We start from the raw sequence: 25,046 nt of genomic DNA, 5'->3' as shown, positions 1-25,046 counted from the left end.
GGCAAAGTGTCCTGCTCCCTCCACAGTCAAACAACCTCAGATTTACACCTGGCTCCAAGTAGGCCTCGGCCTACTACCTCATTTTCCCTGGGCTCCGACAACGCCCGTTGGTGCTCAGAAGTGCTGTCCGCACAGACAAAAAACTCGCTCATGTGTAAGTGGGGTTCGGTAACGTCAGCTGATCCCCTGCTGTGTGTATGGCAAAGTGTCCTGCTCCCTCCACAGTCAAACAACCTCAGATTTACACCTGGCTCCAAGTAGGCCTCGGCCTACTACCTCATTTTCCCTGGGCTCTGACAACGCCCGTTGGTGCTCAGAAGTGCTGTCCGCACAGACAAAACACTCACTCATGTGTAAGTGGGGTTCGGTAACGTCAGCTGATCCCCTGCTGTGTGTATGGCAAACTGTCCTGCTCCCTCCACAGTCAAACAACCTCAGATTTTCACCTGGCTCCAAGTAGGGCTCGGCCTACTACCTCATTTTCCCTGGGCTCCGACAACGCCCGTTGGCGCTCAGAAGTGCTGTCCGCACAGACAAAACACTCGCTCATGTGTAAGTGGGGTTCGGTAACGTCAGCTGATCCCCTGCTGTGTGTACGGCAAACTCTCCTGCTGCCTACAACTTCTGACTACCTCTGATTTAATATGTTCTCTGATTTGCCCTCTGTCTCCACTCTGTTTTGAGTATTTCCTCCGGCCTACAACACCGCCTGTTTCTGCTCTCAAGTGCCGTCTGCACAATCCACACTTGTTCCTGTGGTACCTGGGTCCTGTAACATCTGCTCATCTCCAGAGTTGAGCACGGCAATGTCTCCTGCTTCGTCTACATTCCCACTACTTGTAGTGGAAATGTGGACAGAGCAGGAGACATTGCCTGACTCACCTCTAGGAAGAAGCTGCTGTTACAGAACCACAGTAACACAGGAACAAGTGTGGGTTGTGCAGACGGCATTTCAGAGCAGCAACTGGCGTGGTTGGAAGCCAGAGGAAATACTCGAAACAGAGTGAAGACAGAGGCCTAATTGGAGTACGTTGACAGTTAGTAGTAGTCTAGAAACAATCGCAAACTGCCACCAAGTAGGCCTCGGCCTACTACCTGATTTTCCCTGGGCTCCGACACCGCCAGTTGGTGCTCAGAAGTGCTGTCCGCACAGACAAAACACTCGCTCATGTGTAAGTGGGGTTCGGTAACGTCAGCTGATCCCCTGCTGTGTGTATGGCAAAGTGTCCTGCTCCCTCCACAGTCAAACAACCTCAGATTTACACCTGGCTCCAAGTAGGCCTCGGCCTACTACCTCATTTTCCCTGGGCTCCGACAACGCCCGTTGGTGCTCAGAAGTGCTGTCCGCACAGACAAAACACTCGCTCATGTGTAAGTGGGGTTCGGTAACGTCAGCTGATCCCCTGCTGTGTGTACGGCAAACTCTCCTGCTGCCTACAACTTCTGACTACCTCTGATTTAATATGTTCTCTGATTTGCCCTCTGTCTCCACTCTGTTTTGAGTATTTCCTCCGGCCTACAACACCGCCTGTTTCTGCTTTCAAGTGCCGTCTGCACAATCCACACTTGTTCCTGTGGTACCTGGGTCCTGTAACATCTGCTCATCTCCAGAGTTGAGCACGGCAATGTCTCCTGCTTTGTCTACATTCCCACTACTTGTAGTGGAAATGTGGACAGAGCAGGAGACATTGCCTGACTCACCTCTAGGAAGAAGCTGCTGTTACAGAACCCCAGTAACACAGGAACAAGTGTGGGTTGTGCAGACGGCATTTCAGAGCAGCAACTGGCATGGTTGGAAGCCAGAGGAAATACTCGAAACAGAGTGAAGACAGAGGCCTAATTGGAGTACGTTGACAGTTAGTAGTAGTCTAGAAACAATCGCAAACTGCCACCAAGTAGGCCTCGGCCTACTACCTGATTTTTCCTGGGCTCCGACACCACCAGTTGGTGCTCAGAAGTGCTGTCCGCACAGACAAAACACTCGCTCATGTGTAAGTGGGGTTCGGTAACGTCAGCTGATCCCCTGCTGTGTGTATGGCAAAGTGTCCAGCTCCCTCCACAGTCAAACAACCTCAGATTTCCACCTGGCTCCAAGTAGGCCTCAGCCTACTACCTCATTTTCCCTGGGCTCCGACAACGCCCGTTGGTGCTCAGAAGTGCTGTCCGCACAGACAAAACACTCGCTCATGTGTAAGTGGGGTTCGGTAACGTCAGCTGATCCCCTGCTGTGTGGAGGGCAAACTGCTGCTGCCTCCAAATTTTAGCTACTTCAGATTTAAACATTCTCTGATTTGGCCTCTGTCTCCACTCTGTCTCTAGTATTTCCCCTGACCTCCAACACCGCCAGTTCCTGCTCACAGTTGCCGTCCATGCATTCCACACGTGTTCCTGTGTTACTGTGGTTCTGTTACGTCAGCAGATCCCCCAATGTTTGTCCGCCACTGTCTCCTGCGCGCGGTGGGAATGTGGACATAGCAGGAGACATTGGCAGACAAACATCAGGGGATCTGCTGACATTACAGAACACCAGTAACACAGGAACACGTGTGGATTGGGCAGACAGCTACTGTACGCATAAACTGGCGGTGTTGGTAGTCACGTGAAAACCTGGAAACAGAGTGGAGACAGATGCCTAATTGGAGCACGTTGACAGTCTGTTGTAGCCTACAAACAATCTAAAACTGCCACCAAGTAGGACTCGGCCTGCACCCTGGTTCTCCCAGGGCTCCAACAACGCTAGTTGGTGCTCAGAAGTGCTGTCCACACAGAAAAACACACTCGTTCATGTGAAAGTGGGGGTCAGTAACGTCAGCTGATCCCCTGCTGTGTGGAGGGCAAAGTGTCCTGCTCCCTCCAAAGTAAAAATACCTCAGCTTTACACCTGGCTCCTAGTAGGCCTCGGCCTGCACCATGATTGTCGCTGGGTTCCAAAAACGCTAGTTGGTGCTCGGAAGTGCTGTCCACACAGAAAAACACACTCGTTCATGTGAAAGTGGGGTTCGGTATCGTCAGCTGATCCCCTGCTGTGTGGAGGGCAAACTGCTGCTGCCTCCAAATTGTAACTACTTCAGATGTAAACATTCTCTGATTTGGCCTCTGTCTCCACTCTGTCTCTAGTATTTCCCCTGACCTCCAACACCGCCAGTTCCTGCTCACAGTTGCCGTCCACGCATTCCACACGTGTTCCTGTGTTACTGGGGTTCTGTAACGTCAGCAGATCCCCTAATATGTGTCCACCACTGTCTCCTGCGCTGTCCACCTTCCCACTGCAAGCGGTGGGAATGTGGACAGAGCAGGAGACAGTGGCAGACACACATCAGGGGATCTGCTGACATTACAGAATCCCAGTAACACAGCAACACGTGTGGATTGAGCAGACGGCTGCTGTACGCATAAACTGGCGGTGTTGTTGGTCACGTGAAATCCTGGAAACAGAGTGGAGACAGATGCCTAATTGGAGCACGTTGACAGTCTGTTGTAGCCTACAAACAATCTAAAACTGCCACCAAGTAGGCCTCGGCCTGCACACTGGTTCTCCCTGGGCTCCAACAACGCTAGTTGGTGCTCAGAAGTGCTGTCCACACAGAAAAACACACTCGTTCATGTGAAAGTGGGGTTCGGTAACGTCAGCTGATCCCCTGCTGTGTGGAGGGCAAAGTGTCCTGCTCCCTCCAAAGTCAAAATACCTCAGCTTTACACCTAGCTCCTAGTAGGCCTCGGCCTGCACCATGATTGTCCCTGGGCTCCAACACCGCCAGTTGGTGCTCGGAAGTGCTGTCCACACAGAAAAACACACTCGTTCATGTGAAAGTGGGGTTCAGTAACGTCAGCTGATCCCCTGCTGTGTGGAGGGCAAACTGCTGCTGCCTCCAAATTGTAACTACTTCAGATTTAAACATTCTCTGATTTGGCCTCTGTCTCCACTTTGTCTCTAGTATTTCCCCTGACCTCCAACACCGCCAGTTCCTGCTCACAGTTGCCGTCCACGCATTCCACACGTGTTCCTGTGTTACTGGGGTTCTGTAACGTCAGCAGATCCCCCAATATGTGTCCGCCACTGTCTCCTGCGCTGTCCACCTTCCCACTGCAAGCGGTGGGAATGTGGACAGAGCAGGAGACAGTGGCAGACACACATCAGGGGATCTGCTGACATTTCAGAATCCCAGTAACACAGCAACACGTGTGGATTGGGCAGACGGCTGCTGTACGCATAAACTGGCGGTGTTGTTGGTCACGTGAAATCCTGGAAACAGAGTGGAGACAGATGCCTAATTGGAGCACGTTGACAGTCTGTTGTAGCCTACAAACAATCTAAAACTACCACCAAGTAGGCCTCGGCCTACACCATGATTGTCCCTGGGCTCCAACAATGCCAGTTGGTGCTCGGCAGTGTCTTTGGCACGGGGACTCCCTGTTGCCCAGCCTGCTTCCAGCACGCCTGCTGTTTCCGGGTAGTGTCAAGGTCACTATGCCACCAATCCGTTGTCATGTCGTCTTGCGGCCGGGTTAGCCGACTCTACGGTGCCTGCAGTTTAGGTGACTCCTATGTGGGCTGCGGGAACTGGCACTGAAGGCTGGATCCATAGTGCCAATGGGACATGGACCCCCTGTAGGACTGTGGGTTTCGGTAACTGCGGCCGGCTTGCGGCCTGGCTACTTTGCTTTCAATGGGTACCTTCTGCTACCCACCCGGGTTCCAGCACTGTCTGCTGGTTCTCGCCAGAGCCTTTGGCCTAGGTGCCTCCATCTCGGTATCCGAGGTCCAGCACCGTCAGCTGGTCCTTGGTAGTGCTTTCTAGCACAGGTACCTCCTGCCTAGTAACCGTGGTCCAGCACCGTCAGCTGTTCCTCAGTAGTGCCATTGGCTCTTGTAGCTTTTGCTACCCATCTGGGTTCCAGCACCGTCACCTGGTTCTCGGCAGTGTCTTTGGCACGGGGACTCCCTGTTGCCCAGCCTGGTTCCAGCACGCCTGCTGTTTCCGGGTAGTGTCAAGGTCACTATGCCACCAATCCGTTGTCCTGTCGTCTTGCGGCCGGGTTAGCCAACTCTACGGTGCCTGCAGTTTAGGTGACTCCTATGTGGGCTGCGGGAACTGGCACTGAAGGCTGGATCCGTAGTGCCAATGGGACATGGACCCCCTGTAGGACTGTGGGTTTCGGTAACTGCGTCCGGCTTGCGGCCTGGCTACTTTGCTTTCAATGGGTACCTTCTGCTACCCACCCGGGTTCCAGCACTGTCTGCTGGTTCTCGCCAGAGCCTTTGGCCTAGGTGCCTCCATCTCGGTATCCGAGGTCCAGCACCGTCAGCTGGTCCTTGGTAGTGCTTTTTAGCACAGGTACCTTCTGCTTAGTAACCGTGGTCCAGCACCGTCAGTTGGTCCTCGGTAGTGCCATTGGCTCTTGTTCCTTCTGCTACCCATCCGGGTGCCAGCACTGTCTGCTGGTTCTCGCCACAGCCTTTGGCCTAGGTGCCTCCATCTCGGTATCCGAGGTCCAGCACCGTCAGCTGGTCCTTGGTAGTGCTTTTTAGCACAGGTACCTTCTGCTTAGTAACCGTGGTCCAGCACCGTCAGTTGGTCCTCGGTAGTGCCATTGGCTCTTGTTCCTTCTGCTACCCATCCGGGTGCCAGCACTGTCTGCCGGTTCTCGCCAGTTTCTCAGCCTTCTTGTACCTTCTGCTACATTTCCAAGATCAAGCTTTTTGAAATTGTCTTTGGTAATCCTTATTGATCTCCATGACAATGACCCTGATGATGACGACCCTGAAGACCACACCAAAGAAGACCAGAAATATGACCCTAAATAATAAGACCAAGAGGACAAAGAACATGAAGACAACCACCAAGATACAGAACAAAAGACAGAAGAACAAGAAGCAGAAGAAGCAAAAGCAGAAGAACAGAAAGCAGAAGAACATTAAGCATAAGACAAAAAATCAGCATAGAAGAAATCAAAATTATAAGCAGAAGAAGACTAAGCAGTAAATGGGGGTGAGTCCGTTCCTTCTCGTGGTGCCCCTGGAAAATGCCTGCTGCTGCAGGCGAAACTGAACGCGGACAAATCCTGTTGTAAATCTTTTGTGACAGGCAGAAAGTAAGGTGTAATCTTATAACTTTTATAGATAAGTACTACAGGAATGCCTGTTACCATAAGAAAATGAAGAAAAAGAAGAATAGGAAGAAGATGAAGAAATAGCATATGAAAATTAATAATAGCTGAATAAGAAGAATATGAAGAATGGAAAAAAAAAAATTAATGGGAAGAAGGTGAAGAAGAAGAAGATGAATAAGGTGAAGAAAAAGTTGATGAAAAAAATGCTACTGCTGCGGATCATGAAGGAGAAAGTGTGGGAGAAGTACAAAAGAAGGTGAAGAGCATGGAAGTTGCGAAACATACATATCTGACTAAATATAAAAAAGTTAACATAGTCAATATCTTTTTAACTCCGAACGTCTTGAAAAAAAAAAATTGGAATTAATGCTATGCCATGTGATTTGAATAAACCACTATGCTTTTAATGTCTCCTCCACCTCCCACAATACATTCTACATGATTCTTATTTGTTTTCAATTATGTAGAATTAGCCAACAAGGAAATAAAGGCCTTTTTTTAATTCCGATACCGGAAGTCCCATTGACTTGAATGGGACTTCCGGTATCGGAATCGGCGATACCCGATATTTTTTTCGTATCGGGCGATACCATCCGATACGATATTTTTGGGTATCGAACGGTATCGCTCAACACTAGTAATGATAAAATAAATTGTTTGAGGGTTGATGAATTTGCACTATAATTATCCAAATGGTATTTAATCGCCACGATTGCCAAGGAATGAGGGATCGATGAGTACAAATTGACCACATCACAAGCAGCGAACAAAAAATCGGATTGTCATATAAACTTATCAAAAAACCTTAAGATACCCGGGGGTCCTGGAAGTAAGGAGTTGGAGATGGTTGTCAACCATTTCACCTAGGTTCTCATTTAGTGTTCCAATACCAGATATTATTATTTATGGGGGAGGTGGAACGAGCCCTTTGTGTGTCTTGAGTAGCCCATAAAAAATGGGAGTGATGGGATGATCTGGTAGCAACCAACGATAAATTTTAGTGTTCAAAACACCAAGTCTCACACCTTCTTTGAGACATGAGGATAGCTCACTTTTAAAGGAGAAGGTGGGATCAGATCTCAAAATTGTGTGTTTGTATCACGTAAGGATTGTTAAAGCCATCTCACAACAGAGGTTGGTATCAAGGCTGACAACACAACCTCCTTTGTCAGACTGATGTTTTGTTAGATTGGTATTATTGTGCAAATACCTGACAGCATCAAATTGATATTTATTGAAATTATCACCCAATCAAGTATGACAGGTGTCCATATGCAATTTTTTCTAGATCTCTTTCGACCAGTGACTGGAATAAATCTAAAGAGGGGACTCTAGATTGCAAAGGGTAATATGATGGATTTGATTGAGTGACACATATGTTGCTATCCTGTATTTTAGACATTTCTGTGCCATTGTTTTGAAGAGAAATCAAACTCCGTGAACGAAAGAGAAGCGTCATTGCCCATCATATGTACAGTCTCAGAAGGGTGCTTACTTGAAATTGATTGTTGTGCCGTGAAAAAAAGATTTTTGACAGCAGGAGAGTAAAACGGCTCACGTCCTTAACGGTGTGAAATAAGTCGAATTTCTCTGCAGGAGCATAATTAAGTCCTTTCGCTAAGATGTTAATTTGTAGGGAGCATACAATAACTGGAGTTAAGATGATGACACTTTGCAGGTTTTTTTCTAGCGGTAATGCATGCATCTTTTCTCTCACTGGATACCGTGTCCAGTCATCTGTTCCTTGCTCTCCTGCCCCCTCTTCTACTACTGCGTTTTTTGTTTTCCAATATTTTTATTAACATTTTGCAACATACAAATTTTGGGAGAATGAAAGGGAAAGGGGTAGGAATGGACGGGAGGAGGAGGGAAGGGTAAGGCCGGGGTCACACTAGAGAGGAATACGGATGAGTGAGAGGCGTTAAAAGCACACATTACACACGGACAAATGATTCTCTATGGGGCAGCTCCCAATAGCCGTATAATTCTCGTCCGTATTCTACGGTCTGTGCCAATTGCAGCATGCTGCGATTGTCAGCGTACTACGCCCGTAGATGCCAATTCAAGTCTATGGGTGCGCAAAAAATACGGATTACACACGGACCACACGTGTGACTTGCGAGAACTACGCAGGTCTTTTGGCAGGTGACAGGAAATGGGTCAATCCTTCATCAGGAAGCTTAGACATGCGAATTAGCTCAAAAAGCGCTCCAGACATCCAGGAAGTATGCCTCCACGGAGTCCTGCAGCGTCATGGCGCCATATTTCCTCAATGTGGAGATGCTTATTGTATTAGTGCAGGAGTGGCCAGAAATCTGGGACCAACATGATGCCCATTATGCCAACCGGGCAAGAAAGGAGGCGTCATGGAGGCGCATATGTCACCAGATGTTCAACGATTTTGCTGATCGGCCACGTGAGGAGCAGCAGCAACTGAGTAAGTACAACCCAAAAACTGTTTAAAATTACCTCACATCAAAAAAAGGCATTTAGAATCAGCCCCCCCACCTTCCTGTGCTTGGACTTTTTGCCTCATGAGGCGGGTAGATTTTTTTGTGACCCATGGTTTTATACTGCCATAATTTGGCCCAGGCCATAAAGCTCCTCATCCTCCTAGCCAACCAATTTATTAAGTGTAGTTACTTGATACCTGAACTATTGTGACCCTGTGTATCTGGGCTGGATGCCCCAATTATATATGCCACCCTGGGTAGAAAGCACACCCCAGAAGGCCACATGCCTAGGCTACTGGTAGCAAATCTGACCTAGCAAATATGTGAAATTGAGAATATTTCCTGTCACATTGCATTGGAAGATGTGATGAGACGCTGGCGCAGCATCCGCGACCAATACAGGCGGGAACATTAGCAGTGGGCCAGGAGGGGTGATGCGGGCCACACAAAGCAAAAATATATTTATTATGATCGCCTCTCCTTCCTCGCCCCTATTCTGGATCTGAGACCGTAAGTAGATACCTCACACCACATTACACAGACACTTTACAGGGCCAAAAAAATTGATTTCTTTTTGGCTCTGTTCTATTTCATAACAGAACTCAGTCCAACCTTACGGAGAGAGGAACTGACTCAGATACCGAGCCCATTATAGATCCTGGGTCTGTAGGGGATGATGTGGCTGGCCCATCTTCTCCCCCTCCAAGAAGCATGGGTGAAGATTCCTTTCAGGAAAACCCAGTGCCTGCACCACAAACCCCACCACCAGGACCACATCCACAAACAGGACCGTCTGCTGCTGCACCATCAGCCATTCAGGAGGAGCAGGGCAACATCAGCAGCAGCCCAACTGCCCAGATTCGGGGCTCCCCACAGCCTGCTGGACCATCCCGGCGAGGAAGAAGGCGGCGACATATCCCTGCCCAAGATACCCGTACCAATGTTGAAACAGGGGTACAAACTATCTGGCTAGAGTCAATAATGATGATGGCGAGGAGGCATACTCACGCAGCCTGGCCCTTTATCTTCGTTCCCTTTCCCGTGAGGCGAGGCTACGTAATTGAGGATGTTTTCTGATCCTGCTTTATGCAAGCACACACCCCAATACCCCATATGAGTTATTTGCATATCTGGAGAGGTGGCAGCTTTCACTCAGAAATCTGATGCGCCTTAGACACCCCACACACATGCTTGCTCAAGCAGGCTCTGAGGATCCTCAAATACGTGGGCCTACACCTCACCCCCTTCCTCCCCCTACCCAACCTTTCCAACAGCAGCCACATATGTCTGGCTCTAGCCAACCTCACCAATATGGCCACTTGTTCCCACCCAGTGTTGAAGGCTGATCCCAACCTGGTTGGGGACGACATAGCTATATTGGTGGGTATGAGACACGGGCCTACCAGCCCCAACAAGAGGCCCCTCTCCAGTATCACTCTGGCCAGTACCAACCACAATCCCAGGAGGCAGTACACTACCCACATCATGGGCAACAGTATGCCCCCACACAGGGCGATGGGCAAGTTGGGCAAAGTAGCCAGCAGCAAACACAGGCTGGTCTTCCGCCTTCTCCTCCCCCGACCTACCAAAATTTATAATGTTGCCATTTTGGTATTGCCTAATGTTTTTTTGGTTGTTTTGTATGTCAGAAAATGTTATTTGTACCCAATTTTCACATCTGCACAAAGGCCAATTTGGCCCATTGCCACATTTATCATATGGCAATAATATGTTTTTCTTTAAAAAAAAAAGGCAAAAGTAAACATTTGTCTACTACATTTTACGTCTTTGTCTCAATTCTAAAAAAAAAGGTGTCAGCATACTAACATACGCTTACCAATGCAATTAAACAGTCATAGAGTCATAAGGGGTTTAAATATATATTTAGACAGACATAAACCAAAAAATTATAACATAGACACAGCATGCTCTTGCCAAGAAGTTTCCCCCTCAGGTGACAAAGTAATTTGTGAAAATATCACGCACTTTGAGCCCAGAGAGCGGTCTACGTTGAGGGTTAATAGGTGGTCTCGCCCTACGCACATTGTCCGACCCACGCACAACACCAGCAGAGGAGGAACAATCATGTATCCTGGTGAAGTTATGAAGAACCACACAGGCTTTAACAACTTCATTAACATTTTGTTCACTCAGCTGAATGGCAGACTGGAGTACCCGCCATTTGGCACAAAGAATGCCAAAGGAACACTCCACCAGTCGCCGAGCACGTGATAGGCGCAAGTTAAAAATTCTGCGCCGGTGGTCCAGGTTGCGCCGGGGATATGGCCTCATGACATTGCGCGTTAACTGAAACGCCTCATCTGCCACAAGGACATAAGGGACTGATTCTTGAGTGGAGCCTGGTAGCTGGCGTGGTGGTGGTTGATCCAACTGGTTGGTGCGTAGCCGCCGACCCATAATGGAAGTATTGAAGACTCGAGAGTCTCCCGTCCTTCCATAGGCCCCAGTGTCAACAATTATAAACTTGTATTGAGGGTCGGCCAGAGCCAACAATACAACAGAAAAGTATTGTTTATAATTGAAGAATTGGGAGCCAGAGTTCGGCGGCTAACGCACTCGGATATGTTTGCCATCAAGGGCCCCAATACAATTAGGAAACTGGCATTCCTCCTCAAAGTCCCTTGATATCCTCAACCAGTCTTCCATCCTGGGCTCGGGCATGACGAGTTGATGTAGTCTTGACCATATTTCACTACATGTCGACCTGACTATGCCAGAAATGGTAGATCTTCCAATGAGAAACTCATGGTGGAGGGCGGCATAAGACAGGCCAGTGGACAGGAAGCTGAAGAACAACAGAAATGGAACATTTTAGAATGCACAAATTAACAAAAGACCAGGTACATACATACCAAACTTGTTATGAATTCACATCTAATAACACACACATATATTTGGTCGCACAATGACTAAGTGATATTCAGTACATATTACACATAACATTCTGGTCTGTAAGTTTAAACATATTTGGAATACGATGAGGGCATTAAACTTAGTCCAAGAAGCAAAAAATACATACTTTGGGCAACACATCATGAACATAGAGAATCTGGTTGTGTAGTACATACCGTAATGTGAGTAGAAGTCGCTCCTCTGCAGATATAGCTTTGCGCATCCTTGTGTCCTGAATGGATATCCCAGGGCGCACTGTCTCCAAGAGTAGATCAAATGTTGCAAGGCTCATGCGACAGTATTGGTAAAATTTTTATGGATGCTCCCGCAGAGAAGAATAGAGGCGGTGAAAATGACCTCTTGTGAGTCGTTGCCTCAAAAGTGGATGGACCCACATGCGTCTCCTCCTCCGCGGATCCACTATCACTGGGTATGGTTGACCAAAGCGGCGTGACAAAAGCCAGTTGAAGAGAACCTGCTTAGTTGTGTTGAAAGTCAGACTATCTGCCATGTTGCACATACAACACCAACACACCTAGTGAAGGCAAGGTCACAAATGGACAGAATGGAGGCAGTCACCTGTTCCTGAGCCAATAAATAGGGTGTAGGCTAATGATTCAAATAGTTAGCAGGCTTCAAAACCGTTAAATGTCCATTTTGCAAGCCTGCGAGAAAATCTTGCCATACGGATGCCATACGGATTACATACGGATGCTGACATACGCAAAATACGCGACCGCACCTTGCTTACGGATGACATACGGAGCACTATTTAGGGGTCATTCATCCGTATTACGCATGTAAAATACGGACCGTATTTTGAGTCGGTTAGTGTGACCCCGGCCTAATAAGGGAAGTTGGGGGAAGACAAAAACAAAAGATGACTATATAGTCCTAACAGATTCTTTATCAATAAGTACAGAATGATGCTTCAATTTAGGACATAAAAGAAGTGAGATTATTGTACACTCTTAACTGGTAAATCAGGGTAAATTTCTAGCCATTTAGCCCATTTTTGAGTGTATTTGTTAAAATAATCATTAGCAATTGCAAATTTATATTCAAATGACCTATGAAGATTGATTTTATATATGATGTCAGAAAATATAGGTGGGTTTGAATTTTTCCAATAATAAGCTATGGAATTTTTTATAACTAAAAAAAAGTGAATTAAGATAGGTCCAATTTTTGGGTTTATATTTTCCATCTCTAGTGATATGAGAGCCATTTGTGGGGTTACTGTAATATTACTACCATGTATTTTATTAATCAAATTGAAGGTTTGGGCCCATAAAGTTTCCAGAATATATGCAAAAGGTTCCCATAATGTCCACCACAATTTCTCCAGCACATGGAGTTGTTTGGATCTATATGTGATAGACGGGAAGGGGTGTAGTACCACCTGGTTAGAATTTTAAAGTACGATTCCTGTAGCGTCATAGAAATATTTGATGTATATGTGTAAAATATGGCATTTAACCAATGTTTAGGTTGGTGAGATAAATTTAATTCAACAGGACCAAGGTGAGTATGTAGTGTTTTTTCTTCTTCTTGTGTATGGTCTGTTTGGGTGGGCATGGGGAGGCTATGGGGGGTGACATGGTGCTGCACGGGGGGTTGACATAGTGCTGCACAGGGGGGTGACATGGTATTGCACACAGGGGGGTGACATGGTGCTGCACAGGGGGTGACATGGTGCTGCACACAGGGGGATGACATGGTGCTGCACAGGGGGTGACATGGTGCTGCACACAGGGGAGTTATATGGTGCTACACATAGGGGGAGTGACATGGTGCTGCACATAGGGGGAGTGACATGCTGCATATGAAGGCAACATCTGGCACATGGTGCTGCATATGGAGGCAACATGCTGCACATGATGAGGCTATGAGGGCGACATGCTGCACATGGTGAGGCTATAGGGGCCACATGCAGTGTATATAGGGAGGCTGTGTGGGACTAATGCAGTGTATATGGGAGAGGCTGTGTGGGGCTCATGCAGTGTATATAGGGAGGCTGTGTGGGGCTCATGCAGTGTATATGGGAGAGGCTGTGTGGGGCTCATGCAGTGTATATGGGAGAGGCTGTGTGGGGCTCATGCCGTATATAGGGAGGCTGTGTGGGGCTCATGCAGTGTATATAGGGAGGCTGTGTGGGGCTCATGCAGTGTATATGGGAGAGGCTGTGTGGGGCTCATGCAGTGTATATAGGGAGGCTGTGTGGGGCTCATGCAGTGTATATGGGAGAGGCTGTGTGGGGCTCATGCCGTATATGGGGGGGCTATGTGGGGCTCATGCCGTATATGAGGAGGCCATATGGGGCTCCTGCTGTATATGGGGCTGCTGTGTGGGGCTCATGCCGCATATGGAGGAGGCAGTGTTGGGCTCATGCCACATATAAGGGGCTGTTGGGGTCTCATACGATATACAGAAGGTGTTATTCTTGGGTTCAAACAATATATAGGGGATGTCAGCATACTTAATTCTGCTCAATATTAAGTGATACAATTAATATTAATAAAATTATCAATAATTATCAATTATTATAATATATCAATATTAATATTGAGCAGAATTAATTTTGACATATTGGTTGGGCCCTCCACAACAGTCACGGTCTTTCATGTGGCCCCTCGAGAAAATTAATTGCCCACCCCTGGTATAAGGTATTAGTAGGGGTTCTTGCTTTTTTCCTATTCCAGATGAAAAAGGTTAATTGATGATTGAATGCTTGTAATAAAAGAGGGAAGAGTTCTGAAAATATATACAATTTTAGGGAGAGTAAAAGTTTTAACTATTAGATTCCTACCCCACCAAGAGTGATCCCAGCTTTCATAAAAGGAAAGATCCTTTGCGATGGTGTCAGAAAGTAATTTCAAATATGTAGACATTAAATAGTTAGCATTCTTTGTAATAGTTACAACAAGGTATACAATCTCTTTATCCGTCCTACTTAGTGATATGTTTCTAATATCCCTCATTTGGGATTCACTTAAATAAAAATGGAGAATTGTTGATTTTTCCTCATTGATTTTGAAGTAAGAGAGGTCCGAAAAAAGTTTGAGGGTGTTTTGTAATTCTTTGATTGAATCTAGTGGGTTAGTTAGAGTTAAGATCAGGTCGTCCGCAAATAAGCCGATTTTGAACTGGCGGGAAGGAGTTTCAACTCCTCTTATATTTTGATTTTGCCTAATGGATTGGGAGAGGGGTTCCATTGCCAAAATGAAGAGAAGAGGTGAGAGGGGCATCCTTGTCTGGTTCCATTAGAGACTGGACATGGGTTAGAAGCGTAATTACTAGAATATATTCTGGCTTTGGGACTGGAATATAGGGCCATGAGAGTTGATATAGAATTTTCTGAAAAAACAAATTTAACAAGAGACAATTTTAGGAAATCCCAATTAAGGCGATCAAATGCCTTTTCAGCATCAAGAGTGATTATAGTTGTGCGGGTTTTTGAGGAGTGGATCAGTTTGATAGTATTTATTAATCTTCTTGTCCCATCGGTGGCTTGCCACCCCTTGACTAAACCAATTTGAGCTTTATCTATTAATTTTGGGAGAAGGAGGTCTAATCTATTAGCTATTATTTTTTTAATACATTTTCAAATTGGAATTTATAAGGGAAATTGGTTACTCTAGTTGGGTCTGTTTTGGGCTTTAGGGATCAAGATGATTGTAGCTTCCAACATCTCCGCAGGGAAAGAACCAGTGGTAGAGGCCTTATTAAATATTTGAGGAGATAGAATTTTATTAAGTATTTTGTAGTATTCATTGTTGTATCCGTCAGGGCCAGGAGATTTGTTTTCCAAATGTTTTATTTGAGTTCCAATAAATGGGGAGTATGGGGGAGGAAAGATGGGGAAAAAAAAAAAAGGGGGGTGAGGGAAAAATGTAAAGTGAAAGAAGAAAAAAGGAAGGACAATAAAGTCCAAATATAAAGAAGACATAAAATGAAACAAGTTAATGCAGAAGCATATTATGCAGTGAATTATTACAAAGGTAGGTATTTAAGCATATAATATATTAATATAAAGGGGCCTTAGGCAGGTTCACTCTGGGTGATGTGGTGTAGTAACCACTATGTCCGCTAGGGGGCGCTGTGTGGAGGTTCCAAGAGAAAGGATGAGTGGCAGAATCCTGAAGGATGGTTATGTAACTCAAAGTGGGTGGCTTTGAGATGGAGACTTAGTTATGTGTATTGATCAGCAATGATATTGCTGAAGTGTTATTTCAAGATATAAGGGAGAAGTCTCCAGGTAACTCGGGAGTTGGGCGGGCCGGTTACCTACAAACCCACCCAGGGGTGTGTCTGAAAACGCCTGTAGTAAAAGACTATGTGAGTGTGTGAAGGACCTGTGATGAGGTCATAGTCACGTGACCTGGTGGGTGTGGCTATAGACCATATAATGTGGCCAGGGTAGGTCACATGTGATGAATGCTGGGACCTGGTTGGTCCAGTGTGGAGGGTCCTGCAGAGATGGAACTTCCTGCCTGACAGCACGTGTGAAGTGGCTGTGAGCAATGGCGATGTGTGCCTGAGAGTTCCCTGGAGGGAATGAACGTGTGCGGAATGCTGTAGCCGCATGAGGAGCCCTGACTTGGGTGAGACCGTTGTGAGGCTAAGAGAGCCTGCGTACTGGACATTGGTAACCAGAGTGAAGCATTATAATGGACGCTATGCTGGTAATGCTGTTAAGTGAACTTTCTGTTGCTGCTGTGGTTTATAAGGCGTGAATAAACCGCAAGGACTGTATAATTTGTTGGAAAATCCTGTGCCGGAACTGGTTTTTGTTCGCTGCAAGAGAGAATCCCCTAAGTAAATGACAGCGCTACCTCACATTTGGTGGAGAAAGCTATGGGCATTGTTGTAGCCTTGTTGCTGGGAGCACCGGAAGAGGACTGCAAAGTCGGTTGCTAAGGGCATCGGTTTCCAAAAAGTGCATGTTGCAGTGCTGGCAACGCTGAGCCAGGAAGGCTGATGGTTGGGGAAGCCACTGTCCGGCTGTGGTTCTGGAACCGTGGGGCGGCCTAGTGAGTAAGGCACTGTCCGGATCGGTGAGCCCAGTGCGGCCATTTTCTCAGGAGAAAGAGACTGGTGTTTACTAGGATACCTCTGCTGTAGAGGGGTCCGAGAACCTGCGCCGCCAGCAGGGGACGGTCGTGAAAACCATGTTGTACTGACCGGGGTCAGTGAGCAAGAGACTGGTGATTGCTATAGGGTGCCTCTGCGGATAAGAGGTACCCGAGAACATGTGTGGCCGACACAGGCAACCGACTGGTGTTTGTGTGGTACTGACCTGGGTCAGTGGGAAAAACTGTGTTTCTGGAGGGTTCAGTGAGCAAGGTCCTGGAGGGTCAGTGTTGGGAAGATCCCTGGAGCACGTGGTATGACCTTGGACCTGGTGAGGCGTAAGTGTTGGGCAGTCTCAGGCCGAGACGGATGTCCTGAATAGCACCCGCTAAGCCCCTGGACCTGGTGAGGCCAGTGTGTTGGGAAACCCTGGAAAGAGAGTCGGCTCCCTGAATAGCACCCGGTACGCCCTGTGTGTTGGACGGTCTCAGGCGAAGACGGTGCGTCCTGAATAGCACACAGACAGGACATGTGAGTTTTGTGTTGGTGAGGCCGGTGTTGGGAAACCCTGGGAGGAGGGTCGCTCCCTGAAAAGCACCCGGTGCGCCCTGTGCGTTGGACCGTCTCAGGCGGAGACGGTATGTCCTGAATAGCACACAGAAAAGACACGTGAGTTTTTTGAGTTTTTTTGTGTGGTGTTTTTCTTTTCTTCTTTTCTCAACTCAGCCGGCGGTGGCTCAGTGGGGTCACGAAGGTGACAAGCGGCTTCCGGTAACTCGGCGGGGTTGCGAAGGTGACAAGCGGCTTCCGGTGGATCGGCGGGTCCACGAAGACGGCGCAGCAGGAGCTGCAGTGACTCCAGGCGCTGTGTGTGTGAACAGCAGCCGGTGGTATCGGTGATCGGTGACAGCAGGAGCTGTGGTGGTGCCAACAAGGACTTGTGTGGTATCATTAAGTCATAAACTGTGTTGTGTGAACTGTGGTCTGAGAAGACCGGTTTAATGGACATGGGGAGATCCCGAAAGGGGGTGGAGTCCCAGAAGGGGGCGGTGACCCAAAGCGGGGTGGTAACCCAAAAAGGGGTGGAGTCCCGGGAGGGGGCAGCAGCCCAAAGTGGGGTGGTGGTCCAGAAAGGGGCCAAGTTTGAAGGAATGACAGCACTGGGTGACTCAGTTGGTTATGTTTGTAGTACCGCAGTGTATGTGTATGTCATTTCCAGAATGTGGGATATTCTTTCCGAATGATGACGGGCCGCAGGTGTGTATCATGATGCTACACCGGGAAGGGATATCGGGACGGCTGGACTCAGAGTCTGGTGACTCTGGTAGGAACTCCTCTCACTCTCTGTCTGACCGAGAAAATGGTCCTGGTTCGCTGTGCACATGGGGTCACAGTGAACTATGCGGTAGACAGAGAAATGTTTAAGGAGTTCGGAGGCAGTAAGTGCCAAGGTGGCAGTATACCACCAGACTTAGTTTATGCCTTGGAGTGCGGCCAGGACTTGGTCAGGTTTCATGACCTATGCCCGGAGGATAGAGACGTGTCTACTGTAGGGCTAGCAGACACTGAGACGCTGACGCCTCCTAATGTGGACAGGCCAGACGTAGGGGCAACCGGGGAAAGGATGGCGTCGGATGAATTTACTGACCTGACGTCACCTGAAGGGTACCTCAGTGTGAAGGAGAAGGGAGTGGTAAACCAAAAGAGCAGAGCTGACATACGGAAAGAGAGTGCCTTGGGGGTTCACCGGACGGTGTGGTGTGACTGTGACGTGTTATTACCAGTAGCCACCCCTAGGACAGAATCTAGTGCTGTGCTGCCTGAAACTTGTGACAGGACGGATGGTAACCTGGTCGAGAAGATAACGGGAGTAGAGACACAGTCAGAGGGTAACTGGGGGGTTCACTCGACTGACGGGACTAACCCAGGGGTACCTTTTGACGATATGATTAAAGAAGTAGTAGTGCAACACAAACTGGCCAAAAGAGAACTAGAGCAGGAGATACAGTCAATAAAAGAGACAGTAAGGGATCGTCTCGAACGTGAAAGTGAGATGAGACAAACGGCCGAGCACAGAGTGAAGGAGCTAGAGAAAGAAGTCTTGAACCTCAGAGGTCACCTGTCAAAGTGGCACAGTGTGAACAACACCTTAAGAGAGGATGTGGTAGGGCTTGAGAAAGAAGTCTTGGAGCTCAGAAGTCACCTGTCAACGTGGCAAAATGTGAACAAGACCCTTACAGAAGAAATGGAAGAACTCAGAGGAGTAGTTAAAAGTCTTTTGCGGGAGAAGTTGGATGAAGACTTACCGCGGGTGAGCGCAAGTGATAACAGGACAGAACGGCCAGTAGCCCTCGGGGCAAAGGGTCATGAAGGGACCAAGTCATGTGAAGTTGATGAGTTAAGAACTGAAGAAGACAGTCACCCAGCCGGGTCAACGGTAGTGAGGGAAGTGTCCGTGGTAAAGGCAGAGCCTCCGGTCCAGGAAGAGAGCAAGACCACAACCTTCCAGTTTGTAATTGATGTACCAGAGGACATGCAAGAAACCTGTGCGGAGGAAGGAGTGCATGAGGCTTTCAAAGAAGCGGTCAAAGCGTGTAAGGTGCGCTGGGCCCCTGAGACTCGGCAGTTGGTGATAGTATCGGACAGAGAAGATACATCAAACCGAGTAGCTTTCCTGAAAGAGATGCATCTACAATGTCTCCACACCAAACAGCGGGTCAGGCAGAGTAATGTGAAGGCTGTTCGACACCTAGAGGTAGCAAGGAAGGCTATGGACCAGCTGGGTTTGCGGAAAGATGTGGTGCCGGTACCCAAAGCTCTGATTGGGATGATCATTGGAAAATCCGGGAAAGTAATGCAACACCTTGTGAATATCTCCGGTGTGGTGAGAGTGAGGATCCCTCCTGATGATGAAGACCAAGTATCCAGTGAGCTGGGTAGGATTCCCATCCTGGTGGTTGGCTCTGTGGAGAGCCTGAGAGACTTTCAGGTGCTCTTGGAGTATCGAGTGAGGTACCTGCAAGAGATCGAGCAGTTGAGGCAGGACCGCCGGCGAATTAATAAAGAAGTACGGAATACCAAGTGGCGGCCGCCTGCAACCCAACCAAATGTAAGAACTCGAAGAGTTGCGCCAAGAAGTGACAGGGCAGATGGCTGAAGAATGTCAGCAAGTGGTAGCTCAACTGGCAGGATGACGTTAAGAGACCGTAGTTCCTGTGAGACCCTGAATGAATCAGACTCAGGCCAGACAGTAGGCCTGATTAGGACTGATGACCATACCAACCGGGGGAGCTGGTCGGGGAACGGAACAAACAGAGAGAGGAAGGTGGTGACTGGACCGTGTCTGATGACGCAGACTATAACTGGAGGGGCAAAGATCAAGACTGCTGGGGGCGGGGGAGGCCTAACGTAGAGAGGAGGCCGTATGACACTTGGAAAAGGTTCTCTCGACCTGTGGGGCAAGGTGTGATGAGTGCCTGGTCTCGAGAGCCTAATGTAATGTTGTGTGTTCAACCCCACAAGTTTGAACAGAGGGGCGAGGTATGTGGTGTAGTAACCACTATGTCCGCTAGGGGGCGCTGTGTGGAGGTTCCAAGAGAAAGGATGAGTGGCAGAATCCTGAAGGATGGTTATGTATCTCAAAGTGGGTGACTTTGAGATGGAGACTTAGTTATGTGTATTGATCAGCAATGATATTGCTGAAGTGTTATTTCCAGATATAAGGGAGAAGTCTCCAGGTAACTCGGGAGTTGGGCGGGCCGGTTACCTACAAACCCACCCAGGGGTGTGTCTGAAAACGCCTATAGTAAAAGACTATGTGAGTGTGTGAAGGACCTGTGATGAGGTCATAGTCACGTGACCCAGTGGGTGTGGCTATAGACCATATAATGTGGCCCGGGGAGGTCACATGTGGTGAATGCTGGGACCTGGTTGGTCCAGTGTGGAGGGTCCTGCAGAGATGGAACTTCCTGCCTGACAGCACGTGTGAAGTCGCTGTGAGCAATGGCGATGTGTGCCTGAGAGTTCCCTGGAGGGAATGAACGTGTGCGGAATGCTGAAGCCGCATGAGGAGCCCTGACTTGGGTGAAGAGTCTTGAGGAGATCATTCGCATATTCCCAGTGCCTTCTGGGATAAGTGAAGAGTCTCCGCGAGCTCAACGATCACTGGGTTTTGGCCGTTGCAGCTGAAAAGAGGAAATCGGAAAACCGTGCGCCTGTCGGCGCACGGATTTTGGCTCATCTTTCATCGGTTTTAAGAAATCTCAATATGGAAGAGGCCAGGAGCCATTTGGTGAGCTGCATTTCTTGCTACATGCTCACAGACTTACCAGTGGAAAAGCCAAACTTCACATGCTACAAATGCAAGCTTGTGTCCCTGTTGGAGGAAAAGTTGCAAAATCTCGAAGAGAGGTTAGCTACGTTGAAGATCATTAAGGAAGGTGAAGAGTTCTTAGACAGAGCAGAATTATCTCTTCATGTTACAGAAAGAAAAGAAATTCGAAGTGCACCTGAAGAAACAGAGGAATGGAGACATGTGACCCAGAGAAGCAGGAGGATTAGGAGGCAGTCAGCACCCATACTGCTCAGGAACCAGTACCAGGCTCTCACGCAGGAAAACGATGAAGAAATACATCAGGATAAGACTTTGCCCACAAACAGCAACCTTGTACGCCTTCAGAGTCCTCCTGGATGGAGGAAGAAAAATGTTGTGAAGAAACGGAGAGTGGTGGTCATGGGGGATTCCCTGTTGAGAGGAACAGAGGCCGCTATCTGCAGATCGGATATAACTTCAAGAGAAATGTGCTGTCTTCCAGGTGCAAAAATTAAAGATGTGTCTGACAGGATATCAGGACTATTCAGACCTACAGATCACTACCCATTCCTGCTTCTACATGTGGGGACAAATGACACCGCAAGAAACGACCTGGAAACCATCTGCAGAGACTTTGAAGACTTAGGCAAGAAAGTGAAAGAACTGGGAGCGCAAATGGTCTTCTCTTCCATCCTCCCAGTGGATGGCCATGGAACAAGGAGGTGGAATAAGATTCTGCAGGTGAACAATTGGCTACGTCGATGGTGCCGTCAGCAACGATTTGGATTTATGGATCACGGAGTGAATTACCTTTACGATGGACTACTTGCTAGAGATGGGGTGCACCTTACGAAGACTGGAAAACATGTATTTGGAAGTCGCCTTGCTACACTTGTAAGGAGAGCTTTAAACTAGAACAACATGGGAAGGGAAGCAAAAGACCAGAAAAAGCCATACACCTGACAAATGCTATTGAGAACTCTGCTATTAGAAGTGGAAGGGAAGAACAAAAACAAAAGAATCTAATTAGTAAAAATATTGGAGAAAGAGAAACCAATCACAAACTAAAATGTTTCTATACTAATGCACAAAGCATGGGCAACAAACAAGGAGAATTGGAACTACTAACGCAAGAAAAGAAATATGATGTCATTGGAATCACTGAAACTTGGTGGGACAATACACATGATTGGAATACAAGACTAGAAGGATACAACTTATTTGCAAGAAACAGACTTGATAAACGAGGAGGAGGTGTCGCATTGTATGTTAGAAACGCGTATATCTGCACAGAGATTGAAGCTTCAGAGACTGGGAGTTCTTTGGAAACTGTTTGGGTAAGAATACAAGGGCAGAACAATGGAAAGGACACCATTGTAGGCATTTACTACAGGCCGCCTGTGCAAGCTGAAGATATGGATGAACTCTTTATGCATCAAATGGCCAAGTTCTCCAAAAAATATGACATAGTTGTCATGGGAGATTTCAACTATCCAGACATTTGTTGGGAATCTCTCTCAGGCAAAACTAACAGGTCAATGAAATTCTTATCCTCTCTTGCGGACTACTTTATCTTCCAAAAGGTAGGGGAGAAAACAAGGGGAACCTTGGATCTAATCCTTGTAAACAGGGAGGAAATGGTTGAGGAGGTAGCGACCATGCTATTTAGAATTTTGGATAACTAGAGGAGGAAGACCTGTGAAGACTCAGACGTCAAGGTTAGATTTCAGAAAGTCAGATTTTAAGGGATTCAGAAAGAGAATTTGAGGGATCCAATGGCTGGATATCCTTAAAGACAAAAATGTCCAGGAAGGATGGGAAATCTTGAAAAATGAAATTCTCAAAGCACAATTGTTAACAATTCCGAAAAGAGGGAAGAATAGGAACCATTTAAGGAAACCAGGATGGATGAACACAGAACTTAAGCACATGCTAAAAAGGAAGAAAAAAATGTTTATAAAATGGAAAGAGGGAGGCATTTCTAAAGAAGAATATAATGCTGTCTGCAGAACCTGCAGGGCACAAATCAGATTAGCTAAAGCTGACAATGAATTGAGGCTTGCAAGAGATGTCAAAAGCAATAATAAAGGATTTTGGGGAAATGTCAAAAGTAAAAGAAAAGTCAAAGATGCTATCGGATTTTTACAGGATGAAAATTATGAAATGGTAAGACAGGATGTTGAGAAGCCCGAACTTTTAAATTCCTATTTTGCATCTGTTTTCTCTCAGAAAGGAAATGTAACATCAACTGTTCTTCACTGTCCTATTAAGGGAATAGAAGAATCCAGGATATCTATAAACAGAAAGATAGTGAGGAAACACTTAGCTAACCTAAATGAATTCATGTCTCCAGGTCCAGATGAATTACACCCCAGAGTACTGAAGGAATAGCAGAAGAAATTTTTGAACCCCTCTCCATAATCTTTGAAAATTCTTGGAGAACAGGAGAAGTCCCAGAAGACTGGAGAAGAGCAAATGTTGTTCCTATCTTCAAAAAGGGGAAGAAGGTGGACCCAGGCAACTATAGGTCGTTGAGTCTGACTTCTATACCAGGAAAGATCTTTGAACAAATTATTAAACAACATGTATGTCAGTACCTGGATAAGAATTAAGTGATTAAACAGAGTCAGCATGGGTTTGTAACTAATAAGTCATGTCAGACTAACTTAATTTCCTTCTATGATGGAATCACTGATTGGGTGGATCAAGGAAATGCTGTAGATATAGTATATCTTGACTTCAGCAAAGCATTTGGCAAAGTATCTCATACAATCCTTATTGAAAAAATGACTAAGTATGGAATGGACAAGGCAACTGTTAGGTGGATTCATAGCTGGATTAGTGATCGGACCCAAAGAGTGGTCATAAATGGCTGCACATCCAGTTGGAAGAATGTCTCAAGTGGGGTACCACAGGGCTCTGTCCTGGGCCCTGTATTGTTCAACATCTTTATCAATGATTTAGATGAAGGAATTGAGGGTAAACTGATTAAATTTGCTGATGACACAAAGCTAGGAGGGATAGCTAATACTAAAGAGGATTCAAAAAGACATAAATAAACTGGAGAAGTGGGCAGCAACTAACAGAATGGTTTTTAACAGGGAAAAATGCAAAGTACTACATCTGGGCAATAAAAATGAAAAAAGCATATACAGAATGGGAGGAATAGGCCTAAGCAACAGCACATGTGAAAAAGACTTGGGTATACTAATAGATCACAGACTGAATATGAGTCAACAGTGTGATGCAGCAGCAAAAAAGGCAAATGCAATTCTAGGATGTATTAACAGAAGCATACAGTCTAGATCACGTGAAGTCATTATTTCCCTCTACTCCTCTTTGGTCAGACCTCATCTGGAATATTGTGTCCAGTTTTGGGCACCACATTTTAAATAGACATCAACAAACTGGAGCAAGTTCAGAAAAGAGCGACCAGAATGGTGACCGGTCTGCAAACCCTGTCTGATGAGGAAAGGTTGCAGGATTTGGGAATGTTTAGTTTGCAAAAGAGAAGGCTGAGAGTAGACTTAGTAGCTGTCTACAAATATCTAAAGGGCTGTCACATTGTAGAAGGATCAACTATATTCTCATTTGCACAAGGAAAGACTAGAAGCAATGGAATGAAACTGAATGGGAAGAGACACAGATTAGATATTAGAAAATTTTTTTTGACAGTTAGAGTGATCAATGAGTGGAACAAGCTGCCACGAGAAGTGGCGAGTTCTCCTTCAATGGAAGTCTTCAAACAGAGGCTGGACAGACATCTGACTGGGATGATTTAGCGAATCCTGCTTTGAGCAGGGGGTTGGACCAGATGGCTCAGGAGGTCCCTTCCAACTCTACGATTCTATGATTCTATGAGACCGTTGTGAGGCTAAGAGAGCCTGCGTACTGGACATTGGTAACCAGAGTGAAGCATTATAATGGACGCTATGCTGGTAATGCTGTTAAATGAACTTTCTGTTGCTGATGTGATTTATGAGGAGTGAATAAACCGCAAGGACTGTATAATTTGTTGGAAAATCCTGTGCCGGAACTGGTTTTTGTTCGCTGCAAGCGAGAATCCCCTAAGTAAATGACAGCGCTACCTCACAGTGAAGACTTAAGAGAACAACTCCAGCCATCTACACCATTTCCTAGAATATTTAGCAAATTGATCATGCACATTCGCAAATTTCAATTCA

This window comes from Dendrobates tinctorius, unplaced genomic scaffold (assembly GCF_039654945.1).
Source record: "Dendrobates tinctorius isolate UK_male_01 unplaced genomic scaffold, ASM3965494v1 ptg000128l, whole genome shotgun sequence".
NCBI classification, from domain to species: domain Eukaryota; kingdom Metazoa; phylum Chordata; class Amphibia; order Anura; family Dendrobatidae; genus Dendrobates; species Dendrobates tinctorius.
The sequence above is the reverse complement of the archived record's forward strand: the minus strand, read 5'-3'. Positions refer to the sequence as shown.